Source organism: Cynocephalus volans, chromosome 1 (genome assembly GCF_027409185.1).
Source record: "Cynocephalus volans isolate mCynVol1 chromosome 1, mCynVol1.pri, whole genome shotgun sequence".
Taxonomy (NCBI): Eukaryota; Metazoa; Chordata; class Mammalia; order Dermoptera; family Cynocephalidae; genus Cynocephalus; species Cynocephalus volans.
This window is the reverse complement of record NC_084460.1, coordinates 96172534-96188346: the sequence shown is the minus strand read 5'-3', so window position 1 is coordinate 96188346 and position 15813 is coordinate 96172534. Positions and strand designations below refer to the sequence as shown.

Sequence of the window (15813 nt, the reverse complement as noted above, 5' to 3'; positions counted from 1 at the left end):
TTAATTGACTCTCCGTCTTTTAAAATATACGTGTAGTTACATTGCCTTAACTGAATTCCGTGACTTGGGCATTTCCCTTCATTACATGTTACAGTGTTTCTATCTGACACATGAATTTGGGTGCTACATATTTGAAACTCTTTAAGTGTTTAGTTTTAATCACTGACAGAACTGGTTTTGCAAAGGAGCAAAGGATGCCATTTACTTTAGAAAGTTAAGCTATTAAACTATCACATTTGGAAAAGTGCATTTGTTATTGGCCTAGGGCACGAGTTAAACGAGTTTCGTGAACAGTGTTAGGAGAAAATGGGCCACCTCACAAAGCGATGGCCTAATGTCAGTGATGAATTTTACAAGTTAGGAAATAATTAAAAGTTAAACTTGAGTTGAGATTGTGCTGAGGAATAAGTCCTTCTTGTCCTTCTACTAATTTTGCTTATAAATTTACCCAAAAATGTTTGTGGAAGGTCTTTTCCCCTGGTAAGTGATCTAAAAAAATGTTGGTCTGAAAACGTGGGTGGATTCCACATCTGACTATCAAAAGGAAATGGACATGAACTGTTTTGGGACTAAAACTTTGGGGCTTTTGGTGAATAAGCTCCTGAAATGCCTTTAAAACAAACCAACTGTTTCCTCATGATTATTTCTAGGGAGATATCTGTCATTTTCCCTAGTGGTAGTGATATAGAATGGCATTTCCATTACACATTTTCTCTGTTGTTCTATTTTTAAAAATTCCTTCTCTGGGCCCTAAACTTTTCTCAGTTGGTTGAAATTATTATAGAATTCATCCAGATTGTAATATTTCCGCTTCTGCAGAATGGCAAAAGTATATGTATAGGGTGTACTCAAGAGTCTCTTTTTTAAAGCATGATTACAAATGAATACACATTTATGCCTTAATTTACCAGGAGGTACCATTTGGTGTCCACTCAAGGGGAAAATTTCTCCCTCGCAAGGAAACAATTATTTCCAAAAATGTCCAATTCATACAGTTAGACAGAATGTAGACGACCTAAGCTGTTCACTTGACGTTGATCCTGTCCGACACAAAAAGAAATGTGTCTCAGCAAATGCTTTTAAATACTTTCAATGAAGATAATTAGGTTGAAGATTGTGTTATTGCATTTTGAGAAATTGGATTGAGCTTGTGAAATAATGTGTTTAATGAATTAAGCTCTGATTTAGGTAGAAAATTACTTCTGATTTGCTGTCAATATGCAGGACCAACTCTAGAATGCTTTGGTTTTAAGGTGCCATTTCTTAGAGTGATTCCATTGTAGTATGCTTCGTACCTGTAGAAAGCAAATTAGGTAAACAGTTCGCAGCTTTCTATGCTAATTCAGTAGGTGCAAGTGTACACTCTTGAAAGAGGATGTAACAAACTGATTCAATTAAGGATGAGAATATTTGGAAAATTCAGAATTATCCCTAATTTCTTGTTATCTGAAAAGGAAAAGGAAATGAATGGCAAAAGATCTCGGATCTTTCTAGAGAGGGAAGATATTTAGCTACGAGGTTTTTAACACTATTATTCTAAAGGGTTCCATTCTCTTAGTGATTGATACAATACTTTGGCACCTTCCAAGTTGAGAGGAGACTTTACAAAGAATTGTCATAGTGAATGCTTTGGACTTTGGGACAGGAGACATGGTCTCCCATACCAGCCCCCTATATTGTTTTGTGGCCATCACAGCTTTTCTGTGCATTAGTCAAGTGAGAATGTAGTTAGAAATGCTTTGGGGACTTGTGATGATTTATCTAAAGAACTATAACTCCCTTCTAGTTAAGGGTTTGGTTTCTAGGCAACCAGATGATGTTAGGTGGCACTGCTCATGAACTGAGACACCTGCGTTTCCTGAGGCCACTAATCCAGTCCTGCTGTCATCCTGAGTTCTGAAGGTGTAAATCTTAATAAAAACATCAAAATCTGAGCTCCAAGATATGTGAACCTAAAGAAAATTAAATTAGGAAGTGATTGTTCACACTATAGGTTATATGACTTTTATGGAATAGGTATGTTTCTGAAATACTGTAGGTATAAATAGAAATTTTATAGCTCTAGGAGGAGGTCCTTATACAAAAAATTCTGTGATAATTATTCTGTCTATATTAAATACAAAACCTTTGCTTTAAATTTTTTGTAAATCCATCTTTTGGTGTTCTTGGTTTTCATAAAGTAAAGTATAATTTTATGAATAGCTGTATGGACATAGCCTTTATTTTATAGAAAAACTTATCATAATTTTTTTTATAAGCTGCCCTAAGAGAGTCATAATATAATTTCATTTACAAATAGTTTTTCAGAAACATGGTTAATATAATAAATAAAAATATTTGTAGATATTAAGAGAATATTTCCTGCATGTGAGCCAGATACATCTGGATATAGAAATATAAACATTTTATATAAAGGCTATTTAAGAATGGTTAGCTTTTCAATGTTGCTTCTAGTCTTACTCCCAAATCTAGTTTATAGCTACCTGTTCTTGGTAAGGATAGATTTATGTGTCTTTAACATTTTGGTCCCAGGTAATCAAGTGGCAATTCAGTATCTGTTTTTTACTTTGTTTACTGGACAGAATAGGTAAATAATAAAAAATAGTGATTCTCTGTCAGGATCTCTAATGAGGAAATCATCTTCCTGTGCCCATGGCTCCCATTAAAAGAAAAACACAACAGTAACAAAAGACTACATTTCTGTTTGCTAAAGGTCTTGCCTGTTTATTGCCATGCTACCTACTGGAAACCTAATGGAATCTGGGAACATTTTTGTTAAAATAAAGTAATTATTTTAATAAATCAAAATAATTATTTAATATTTACTACTAAAACACTACTACAAATTAACCACAGATTTTAAATGAATTTTGGTCTTTCCTGTTTTTTAATTTGCTCTTTTGAAATGCATATTAATTATTACAGAGATGGAGACCTATTTTATCTCAGGGCGATAATGTGATCTGGGAATATGATGGATTCCTCAGTATTTCTCATGTTTCTTTTCAATCCTCCCTAAGGTTATAAAGTGCAAAATAAAGAGACCATCATGGTGGTGGTGAACGACTTGTGAGAAAGAGGCACTGTGTGTGTGTGCGTGTGTGAGTGCATGTGTTTTCAGAGGGTTGCAGGGGTCCTCATAGGTCATCTAGTTTGATAATTCTTCGGCCGCTGGTGTTCACCCCATCCTAGATCACCTCTGGTCATGTGGAACTCATTACCTCCCAGCAGGTTCATTTACCTGCAACTCCCTTGCATGTTTGCTGTCATACTGACCTGAGATTCTGCCTTGTGAAGATGTTTACCATTTCAAACCCATTTCATAACTTTAGAGCTATTTAAAATTTAAAATTAAACCTTCTTCCACAAGAACATAGTCCTTCTATGAACTCAAGAAGATTCTCCCTCCTTCCCCTGAACACGTACTTGTGTCTCCTGCTCTCTGGGCAACATAGCCTCAGCTGCTTTGTTCGTTCTTCAGGTGATGTAAACCCGAGGCCCTTCATTATCCCAGCTTCTGTCTCAAAATGGTTCTAATATATTACTAAAAATAATATTTTATACTTATATAAAATCAGATTTCATACAAAAGATTTTATGAAATATATATGTTTTGTACATATGATTTGATTTTTGACTTAATTGCTATCATAATTTCATGAGAACCTTGTTGTCACTTAGCCACAATTACAGTTCCCTCTGTCGAGGACATATTTTCCCCACCCTGGCATGCCTGGCTCCTTCTCCTTCAGCCTCAGCTCAAATGCCGTCTCCTCAAGGAAGCCATGTTTCATCCCCGTTTCCATTACAGCCACCACCTCAGCTCCCCCCCAACAGAGCCTTCCTCTGTCACATCAAGCTGTCTTATTGTCTTTATGGCATTGCCACTCTCTGAATTATTTTACTTCTTCATGTATATGTTACACAATTTAAATGCAGGGAGACCTCGTCTGTGTTGTTCATCACAGTGTCCTTCTTCTGGCATGTGGCAGATGTTGACAGTTGTGGGGACCAGAATCAAGCTCTGTTTTCTTTGATGATTCTTTTAAAATTTGTTCCTAGTTTTTTCAGCATTTCCCATAAAATATTAATTTACTTACTTCGGGAAATCATATTTCTACAGAGTAATAAACAAAAATGCTCTATTTGGTTTTGATGGTGGGAAGTGGATATGGATTTTTATGTTAAATGAATCGTCAGTGTCTATAGAAGCAAGGCCCATGCAAAATGAGGCAAAACAATTTCCTGGGGTTTAGTCTCCTGGAAGAGGTTCTCAAACTTAAGTATGCAAAACGAATATTTGAGAAAGTATTAAAAATGTAGATTTTGATTCAGTAGGTTGGCATCTGTACTTTTAATAAGCGTGTGGGTTCATTCTGGTGTTCAAGGCCTTGGGACTGTTATCTCTAGAAACTCCGCAAAAATGATTGTATATTATCCTGTAGTAAGGGTTGCTTGAGTGAATGCTAATCCTAATTAAAAAAATTTTTTTTATTATTTTACTATTATTAGTTTTGTCATGCTCTACCAACTGAGCTAACCAGCCAGCCCAATCCTAATGCTTTTTGTAATCATTTACTTTAGGATTTCCATGCTGAACCAAACTTGCATAAACTGTGAAAAGTAAAAAAACATAAAGATCTTGACCTGAGATGTGACACCAACCCATTCTGACTTACTCATTCAGAGATTTGACTTACAGTGTTCGTGTTTGACATGCTTGTGATTTAAGGCTGTTCCTGAATAATTCCACTCCAGACCCGAGAATTGATATTGCCAAAATTGACCTGGTAGAGAAGAATCTGAGCCTGTTGCGTGAGATTTCATCAAATTTGTATGTCATGATCTCTTCATTAGCTTTCTGTTGAAATAAGATAAAGCATTTTTAATAGTAAGCTTATTAATAGTCAATATGAAGGTGATTCTATGACATGACCCAGGGTGCACTGGAGCTTTCCATAGTCTGTTGCAATGAATCACGTATTATACTATTCACTTCTTGTTTGACAAGGAGTGAGTATGGGAGAATTTTGTGCTTCTTAAATAATAGTGGCATTTGTTTTTCTAATCAAGAATTTCCAATATAAAGAATACATTCTTTCACATTTGTTGAGCGCCAGTGAAACAAGCCTTGTGCTTTGCGTGGGGATAATGCAGAGCTAACCAAAGTGGTTCCCACTCTGAAGCAGTGTGTAATCAGATGATCTAACTAGGACTCTGAGTGCTCACTGTGTGCTAAAAGGTTTTCATATACTTGCATATTGTCTTAGCTATTCCTCATGGTAGTTACGGTCCCATTTTATAGGGGAGGAAGCACATTTATTAAATCACATTGTCACTCTAAGGCAAGGTTTATCAGCCTCAGCACGATTGAGATTTTGGGCTGGATAATTCTTTGTTGTGGGGGCTGTCCTGTGCATTGCAGGATGTTAGCAGCATCCCTAGACACCAGTATCACCCCCCAAGTCATGACAATCGAAAATGTCTCCAGACATTGCCAATGTCCTGTGGGAGGCAAAATCACCTCCCCCATTGAGAACCACTGCTCTAAGGATGAGACACAATGGCAAAACTTTTAAAACTGGGGTGCAAGCAGAGACAGTGGGAGTGTAGAATACTGAGCAATTAATGCTGCCCAGTCAGGGGGGGACCTGAGTGGGCTGTGAGAGGGGGGTTTGGGAAAAGCTTAGAGGCCTCGGTATTTGCGTTATATCTAGGAGTGTAACTTAGCATTCTTGTAAGTGGAAAGGAGTGTAATGAAAAGGCCTTTGGAGCAGGACTGAGCTGGATTCCCAGTCTGGTTCTGCTTTGTTCTAATTGTGTGAAGATAGCCGGCTTACTCTCTGAGTCTGGATTTCTTCATCTGTTATTAATAGTACAGAGTAGGAATGTTATGAAAACTCAAGTGTAAAATAAACAGAAGCCCTCAGCCCAGAGCCTGACACTTAGTAGGCACTCAGTAACCTTTTCTTCTTCCAAAACACAGGTGCCAACTCTTTCCAGTCTTGTTTTTGTAGAACATTTTATGATCTGAAGGAAACCTTCATAGAATGAAGTCAGAAACACACATCCACATTTGTTTTCTTGGTTCTTACATATACTAACAATGGCATTATTTGTACTAAATTCAAATCTCAATACTTAGAAGGCATTTGATGATATAATTGCCACTTAGGTACTATACTTGGTCTTGAGTGTTAAAAAAAAGCTGATTTCTCAATAATTTGTGAAGAGAATAGATTATTAGAGGAAATAAGAATTGGTTGCAACACTCTGGAACTTTGGTGGGGTGATAGTGATTTTTGAATAATTATGTATTTTACAGATTTGGAGGGAGAATCAACAGTATTTCCTGTACAGGTAGTATAAGATCTAAGTCGAGAGTCTTTATTGTGAGATTAGTGAAGGGGTGTGGGGTAGCACGAACCTCACTTGGGAGTTGAGGACCTGTCTTATAGTTTAAGTTCTACCCCTAACTTTGAGCTTGCCATAGATCTACTTGGAGCTTCAGTTATTCTCATCTGTAAAATTAGAATAAAAACACCTTTTCTGTTATACCCCACCATGTTATGGTGAGATTGAAATGAATTAATGACTACAGAAGTATTTTGTTCAATATAAGCTGCTATGTACATGTAAGGTCTGATTATTGCTGTTGTCAGTCATTACAAGGTCGGTGGCATAGTGCTGTTATACATGGGTCTAGGGAAGTTCAGTCCTGTGTTCTGTCTCTTCTTTGTCCTCAGGCTCACTATGTCATATGTTATGGAGTAAATGCTACTCCCTTCTGGGTAGCCTGACTCTAGCTACAGATTCATTCTTACACCCCTTCTGGTCCCTGTACTGGGACTTTCAGGCAAAGGAGGGTCATTGGATTGAGTGGGAGGTGTCTTCTGGCTTTGCCTTTGCCTGACCTTTGACTCGTTGACATTTGTTAGCTAGTTAGCCACATTTCCCAAAGTATGTTCAGTGGAACCCCAAGTGAAGCTCTGTGAAAAAAGGGTCAAGTGACTAAAGAGGTTTCATAACACTGCTAACCATTCCCTTCTCTTGAGGGGAGACAGTGAGTATTAGCATTTCTGTTGGCTTTTATTTGAGCCAGTATTTTCCCAATATATTTTTAACAGTGGATTCTTCTTTCCCTCCTCCAAGTAACCCCTATTAATGCCTCTGGAACTATTCCCCCAAACACAAATATCAGGACAACTCATGTCCCTGTACCAGAGGGGAGTGCCCACCCGTCTCTCCACTGTTGCAGACTCCTTATCGTCCTGTCCCTTTGGATCAGGAGATGTTTTATGTAAAACATGGCTGCAGAGCTGTCTTTCCTGTTTTCTTATAAACCAAGCAACAGGGCCAGGTCCGGTATACTGATCTCTTTCAAAAAGAGTTTTTGTACTGTTTACAGTAACACAGTTCATCTGTTAAAATAAATTAATGATATGGCCAAGGGTGCTAGTTTGTTTCACTCAATTGAAAAAAGATGTAACTGCCAAAATATCCAAGTACTATTTTTCTAGGAGTTCAGAAACTGTGATTTTTAACAACAAATAGGCATTTATTTACAAAACATCTCTAAGATGCTGTAGCACATGCAAAGCATTGTTCTCAGTCATAGGTTCATTTGACTATAGCTAAACCTTTAGGATTATTTAGTTAATATTAATATCTCCTCCCAGAGTGTAATTTAGTTGCAGTTGGCCAGAATTACAGGTAACAATTTTACTTCTATTCCCCAGTAAGTAGGAGAATAATTTACCCTTGGAGTGTGTTGGCCTGATGAGCTTTTTATTCCCATAGATCCCCCTGCTGTCTGCATCTAGTTTGGTTCAAGACGATGCTACGTCATGCTGTGATCTGTCGGGTGTAATAAATTAGATGGTTGTCACATAAATGGAGGGATGGCCTTTGAGGGTGCCTGTGTGCTGGACACCACGCGAAAGTGTCACTTTATTTGCTATGTGGTGGGACTTCCAGAGTTGCTACCAAAACTTGCCACGGGGGACTGTATATGGTTTCTTGTTTCTTCTAGTGGCTCTCAGCCCTCACTGTTCACAGAAATCATCTGGATAGCTTTGAAAACTGTAGAATCTGGGCCCTTCTCTAAAAAATTGATTTTAGTTGGTCTGGTGTTGGGCTGGGTAGTTTTTTCCTAAAACTTCCCAGATACTTCTAATGTGCAGCCAGCATTGAGAGCCCCAGGACTAAGATAGACTCTCGGTGGTATAAGTGCTCTTTTGGGTGTCTTTGCCTTTGGAGAAGAGTCCCTACCATTCTTATTTCTATCCTGGGGTTTTGTTTACATTTATTCATTTATTCAGCATCAGCCTTCATAATAAGCATCTAATAGCTGTTTGGCACTGCCCTCAGGGCAGGATTTATAGATACGCATGTGGCACGATCCCTGTCTTCAAAGGGGCTAAAGTCTTTGGGCGGTGAGACTTGAAAATCAGTTGCTTCGATAGTGTATTACAAGCACCACAACTGGAGTATTCAGAGCAAGCCAGTTCTGTGGGAGCTGTGGAAAGACCAGGAAGGCTTCATATAGCAGGTGACTCGAGTTGAAAGCTGAGGAGACCTGTGTGGAAGGGAAGTTAAGAAGGCATTCTAGAAGGAGGGAAGTTAAAAAGGCACCCTGGAAGGAGATGCGGCTGCTACTGATTGCCTGGGTTGGGGCAATGGCCAGAGGTGAGCAGGGCTAGCACACGTGCAGGAGTCATGCTAGACGGACCACAGACAGATGGCTCTTCTGGCTTTTGAGTCTTGGTCTTGCAACTCATTAGCTATGTAAGTGTAAGGAAGTCATTTAGCTTTTCTAGGCCTTGGTTTCATGTATAATAAAGAGGTTGGACCAGAATGGTCTCCAGAGTTCCTTCCAGATACAATGTCCTTTAATTCTAAGTAGAGCACTAGCTGGGATGACCTCCACAAGTTGCTTCCAAGAATCTGTTTACAGCCTAGTTTTTCGAATCGCGAAACTGTTCACCGAAATATTCTAAACCATTAGCAAGACGATTCGTACTGAATGCCTAAGACATTACTGAGAGACCCACTTGGCCTGCTGGCATTGCTCTGCAGCTCTATCCTGAAGGGTGTAGACACGAGCATTTTCCACCACTCTCGCATTAATTCAGAGCCACAAGGTTTTGGCAGGTCTTCACTGCCTCGGTGAATGCTGATATATACTTTCCTATAGCGGATGAAAAGATGACAAGGTTTTCTATTAGGGCCAGACATGGTGGCGCTCGTGTGCCCACTTTTGATTTGAAATGCTTGGATTGCTTTAGTTCAAAATACTTCATTCCATCTCATATCATATCAATGTATTGCCAAATAAATTGATGCACAACACCCTCATGACTTGTAGTTTTTAGATCTCATAACACCCTTAATGACTTGGTGATTCTAAGGCACTTTCAAGTAATTAAACAATCAATAGTTGCTATTTTGGGGTTATTTGTAAGTTGTAAAGTGAAACTCTGCCAGAATCACAGGTGCAGAATTTCAAGCTGTTCATGGTTTTAACTATTTCGTACGTGGGAAATGTTTGAGACCTTTTAAAACAAGACAAAACAAAACAAACAAACAAGAAACAATTAATTGGGACACTGAGATTGAATTTCCTATTTCTGTGGTTTAACCTCAAATGTAATTTTATTAAATCCACTTGGATATTTTGCATGTGCAAAAAGAAATAATCTGCTGTTTGGCAAGCAAATACATACTCTCTACTAAGCAGGAGCCTTGCTTGGTGGTGACAGTCTGGAATGCGGGAGTGGAGCTTTGCCAGGGCCTCCAAATAGGGTGGGGTACGGCCTCTGCTGCTGAGTGCTGTGGCCTTGGGCAGTGTTTCAGATCTTGGTCCTGTTGCTCACTTTCCCAGGCAATGGACAGAACTTTTGTGTCTGTTTTGTTCCTATCTACAACAAAGGAAAAGAAGGATAGCAGCTGGCTCACTGAGAACTCTAAATAAATGCAAAGCAGCTACCATAATAATAGTGATAATAATAACCGTATTGTCTTTGTTGACTGCAGGGAAGAGTTAGGAACTAAATTATATGAAGAGCCCACATCTCCTTTAGGGAGAAGATGCACGAGTATTTTAGGAAACTTGGCCATAATTGTATACTATTGCTCACTGGGACATATACAGTCTGGCAGGCCACTAGTATGTTTGAATTGATGCCTTTCTTTAAAGTATGTCTTGAAAAATTCAGTTTTGATCTGTGTGTCTCATTCAGGGAGGTGGTTTGAGGCTCCTGATTGAATTTATCTTACTGGAAACCTTACTACTTTTTAGCTGTGCTTCTTTCTTTCTTTTTCTCTTATTGTAATAAAATATATATATACCATAAAAATTACTGTTTTAGCCATTTTTATGTGTTCAGTTCAGTAGCATGAAGTTCACTCACATTATTGTGCAACCATCACCGCCACCCATCTCTAGAACTTTTTCATCCTCCCAAATTGAAATTCTGCACCCATTAAACACTAACTCCTTGTACCCTTCTACCCCCAATTGCTTACCCCCATTGTGTTTTTTTAAAAAATATTCCCAGTAAACTTAGTTGTGGAGGTGGTGGTTTCCTGGATAACGTCTTGCAACAGTGATCTCCAGCAAGCCTGGAATGGGTGTGCACATCTGTCTGTCCTTATGTTGGCATTCCTCACGGTGACTCTCGGACCTCCTACTTTATCCTCAGGTGTTGGACCGCCCAGCACCAGCAGGGCTGCATCTTGTTCTAGAAAGCTAAAACCAGCTGAAGCCCTTGATTTTTCGAACCTGTTTATATCTAAATAGAATGATCCTATTCAAGTAGAGGTTGACAAAAAAATGTACAAGCATTCTGTATGAATCCTAAAGGAGTTTTGTGAATGTTTTCTATATTAAAATGTTCTGGGCTGTGGTTATTTTTATTACAATTTTATAAATGAGATTCTGTTTTCCCTTTAAATGTACCAACAAAACTTTTTTTTCCCCACAGGTAACTTCAATATTTTATACAAACTCAGAATGTTCTGGATGGAGATATTTGGGATCTACCTCACACAGCTGTCCCTTTGCCCATGCACCACTCCCCTGACACTCCTCCCCATCCATCCACAGAGTAAGACTCCAAACTGGGGTGGAGTCCTAAGACTCCAAGGAGCACAGCTGTACGTCCCTAGTCCCAGGATCCGCATGATATGACTCTGCCTACCCTTCTAGACTCATCTTTGGCCCATGCTGACTCCCACGGTGTGCTTCCATGGCAGCACCTTGCTTAACGTTCATGCACAGGGCGCACAGTCTCTTTATTGGTGCTGTGCCCTTTCCTGTCCCCTACTTTCTCTTGGCTAGCAACCCTGTATCCTTAGCACTTGACTCAGGCAGCACCCCCTGGAACGGGTCCCGTGGCCTTCCCTACCCCTTCTCTGGTTGCACTGACCTCACTGTATTGAAATGCTCTGTCTAGCTCTCGTCTACTCTACACCCTGAGCTCCTGCAGGTCAGGGACATGATCTTACTGTTCCTCTACTGCCAATACAGGGTATACAGAGTAGGTGGTTAAAAATATCAACTTAAGAAAAAAAATATACCACTCTTATGTTTTGCTGAGTTTGGAATGCTCTATCTCTGTGGGATCTGTGTAGCTTTCACTTAATCTCAACTGTTTATGTATATTGAGGAGACTGACACTAAATATAATATTTTGTAGCCATCTACAGCTAGTAACCTGATGACATAGTAAAGTGTGCATCTATCATTCAATGTAACAAGAGAATAGGATAAAAAAAAATTTTTTTTTCCTTCTTTCTAAAACTGGTTTTATGGACATGATTCTAAAACTGTCTCCTTGGCTAATCACAAGGGGCCACAGCTCATTTGAGCTTTTAAGGATCGTGTTACACGCTTTTGGTAAGAGAAATGGGTTTTTCTTAGGTCTTCTTCCTTCTGCCATGTCTTCGATGATTATGACAGTTTTCATAAAACCTTCATCTTCATTATTTCTTTTAACCTTCACAATAACCCCATATTAGAAAAGGTATAATTACCCCTATTTTAACAATGAAGAGACTGAGGTCTGAGAATTTATAAATGACTTCCCTGAAGTCCCCAAGGAAGCGCTAGAGGCTGACTCTTGGTGAGGTAGCCTAAATTCTCTTAGCTGCACTCAGAAGTTTTGAGGAGGAAATTCAGGTAAAAAAAATCTTAAATGTTTGGCAAGGATTGGTTTTGCCCTGCTAAGTGCATTGTGTGTTTAGAATTCATTTTAAGTAAATCCCTGATAAATCTGAATTTATAATATACAGCAGGGATGCCATAACTTGTTTCAATATATAGTTCTTCTAATCTTTATATCCAAAATACTGAAGGGTGATTGATGGTTAGGTAATTAATCACTGGTTTCTTAGTTTTTTCCTTACTTTTTATATAACAAACAAAATTGCTGTTTTCCCAGAAAGCCAAGAAATTGGCTTTCCAATTCTTTTCCATCTACAAAAAGGAACTGGCATGACTTGGGCTAGCCACATTTATAATACAACATTTCTGTGCTGATTTAAAGGAGTTGGTTGCTTCTTTTCTCATGGTTTGTTTTTGGTGGAAGAAAGGAGGGAACAGCATATTTCTAGACATCTTCAAAAATCAGCTCCAGTAGCCAGGTGCATAATTTTTTTTTTCAGAAAGATTCTGCAATCAGACTGGAGCTTGATAAATGTTTGTTGAATTGAATTGATTTATTCTCTCAGCTGCAGTTGTGTACTTTTGTGAGCAAATGGATGAATCTTACTGCTCTGGAGACCATGCAAATATTTGCCAGGTGCATAATTTGTATTTTTTTCTCTATCCCAAGCCCAGGGAAGGCCAGTTACCCATAACCCGATATGGTGGTGTAGCAAACTGCCTATTCTTTGCTTTCTTATTTTCTCATTTATGGGGGTGTCTAGGTTAGTATGTTTGGGGTTGAGAGTGGGAGGAACAATGCAACAGGAAATAGAAGGAAAGAATTTCTGGGTGATGTAGTTGAGGGTGTGACCAGGCTACAATATCAGGATATAAACTATTTATTGGATAATTTATCATGAATACACATTAGGAATACCTGTGTAAAGTCTCCCCATGGTTTCCATTAAGAACCACACTATTCACTTTTTTTCCCCTACAGATTTTAGATATGTAGCACCAGTGACCAAGGAACACTAGAGATGCCCTTAACAGCTATTATCAGACACTCCAGTGACAAGTTTTACCCACGATCATCTCATTCTTTCTCTTCATGTGTCAAAGCAATGAAAGTTATTGAAAATACAGGAGAGTGTGTCCTCTTTTTTGGATGGAGGCAGAGTTGATTATATATTCTCTTAAAAGGAGTTTTTAATTGGGCAGATTCTGATTTCTCCCAGCTAACCCATCTAGTGATTAGCTAGAAGAGAAAAGGAATGTTTTGTGACCTCGGTGTTTAGTACATTTTGTTCTACCATTTTGTACCCACTTGTGCACTTTGAGAGATACTTCAAAACTTTCAAAACCTTTCATTCCCTGAAGAAGCCTATCACGAATGCCAATCACCAAAGCCTCTCTCTTCCCCATATGAATGTGCCCGTCTGAGTGCATCCAGGAGAAGATGCATGGTACCAAGGCTTCTGCAGTGACATCGGGTTTCATGTCTGCAGCAGGACAGGCAGATGGGATGAGCAGGTGATTAATCAGGAGTCATGGCTGCCCTTTTCCTTGGGGCTGCAGTTTATCTGTTGCTCAGGACAAGACTTGCTTGAACAAGACTAATGCCTACAGTTAATCATCTGAGTAAATATGTCATACATTAAGGTGTGGCCAAGAAATCAGTGTTCATAGGGAATGGGTGAAACACACACACACGATGGGTGAAACACACACACACACACACACACACACACACACACAGACACACACACACACAACACCAGAACAAGCCTGCCAACAAAACCCCAAACAAAATAGCAACCTTCAAAACAAAATGCTCTTTGTTTGAATATTATTTTCCAGTATGGAAGCATGGGAGATTCATACCTGGTTAAGTTGATGTGCAGTACCACGGTCAACTGTGTTCTTTGAAATTTGGCCTCAATTCTGTCCTTCATGTGTTAGCTCTCATTCAAATCCATATATGTGCGAGTACCTAAAAGTAAGATAGGTGTCGGTAATGTTTCCCTTCACACCCCAAACACCACTTACATTATTTCCACTTACTTCAGCAGTCTGTAGTGTTGAAGAGACTCCTTAGTCTGTACATAAGTTTCTAGGGGGTATCTGCATTTCTAACAATCAAGTCAGTAGATCAGTTGGGATTATGATACCCATTTGCTGACAGAGGACAAAAACACCCAGAAGTCAACGTCTTACTCAGGACCTTGCTTCTCAGGAAGCTCAAGGGGGAGGACACAAAGAACTCCTAGGCTTTTAATCTGGTACCCACCAAGTTCTGCTGTGAAATGCCCTTTGGCTCTCCGTGGGGTTGGTTTTAAAGATGAGAGGTTTCTTTTCCATATTTCTTTGAGAAACACAGCTCGGGTAGCTGACCAGACCAGCTGCTCAAAGTTTAGGTGAGTTGGTCGGCATTTGGGGTCAACTACTTCTCTGTGGCTGGTGTCTATTTCCAAATAAATATGGGGGAGAAAATCCCCTCTTCACAGTCAGTGTTTTGGGTTAGAGTAGAAGCAATGAAAATGCTTTGAAAGTGCTGAATATTAGGGGAAAAAAAAGGGGGATATATATATGTATATATATATGTGCATGTGTATGTACATGTATGTATACATGCATGCATGCATCCATTAGGTGTTTGTGCTGACTGAGTTCTTTGCATTATTAGGATTGAATTTCTCTCTAATATGGAAACAGTTCAAGACAATTCTTTTCCTGGTGGTGCAGTGTCATTCTAAGATATAAATGTGGCATTAAAAGCTGATTTTGCTGGAATAATGGCACTTTATACTAAGATGCACTTTTTCGGGGGATATGAAGGGTAGAAGATATTTACAAAAAATAGGTATCTCAGAATGGGAATTTTAAGAAATAGTAAATATCAACTTTGAAGAAGTACCAAGACTACAAACATTATTGCCTATTATTACTAGAGAAGGAAAAATACCTTAACTTTTTAACCCAGCTCAGATGAAGGACTGGGCATTTCAGTGAAAAGCCCAATGCTTAAGAACTGACTTACAGGTGAAATAGGGCCCTTGTGGAAGGTCAGGTTGGGGAAGAATGTTACTATGTTTCCAGACTTGAACCTCAGAGGTTAAGATGAGTTCAGAACTCTTTTGATGGTTTGTTAAAGAGCCGTCGCTGTATTTTTTTTAATCTTGGGTTATCTCTTGTAGTCAGGCATTCCATACATTTAATATATGCTTTGGGCAGCAGTTCTTGACTTTACTTGTGATCAATGTGTCTTATTAAAGCTCAAGGGGCCGAGGAGCCGTGGCGCACTCGGGAGAGTGCAGTGCTGGGAGCGCGGCGACGCTCCCGCCGTGGGTTCGGATCCTATATAGGAATGTCCGGTGCGCTCACTGGCTGAGTGCCGGTCACGAAAAAGACAAAAAAAAAAAAAAAAAAAAAAAAAAAAAGCTCAAGGACAGACCTTGTTCTGTGAAAAATAGAAGCCGCACTAGCATGTAGACACATATGTATAGTGTATGTATATAGTTTGTATCCCTATTATATGAATGGCTCTGTACCAGGCTTCCACCCCACATCACGAAGTACATACTTACCACTTATTATCCCTGCTTTAAAGAGGGAGTCTGAGCTTTGGAAAGTTTGACTTGCCTTAGGTCATACTGACAATAAGT

The 15813-nt window shown here is 39.2% G+C and overlaps 1 protein-coding gene across 2 annotated transcripts in view; it reads left to right on the top strand.

Moving 5' to 3' along the window:
- The window catches only part of TNIK (TRAF2 and NCK interacting kinase), a 383386-nt gene that overhangs the window by 88874 nt on the left and 278699 nt on the right, over positions 1–15813 (top strand). The window lies entirely within an intron of this gene.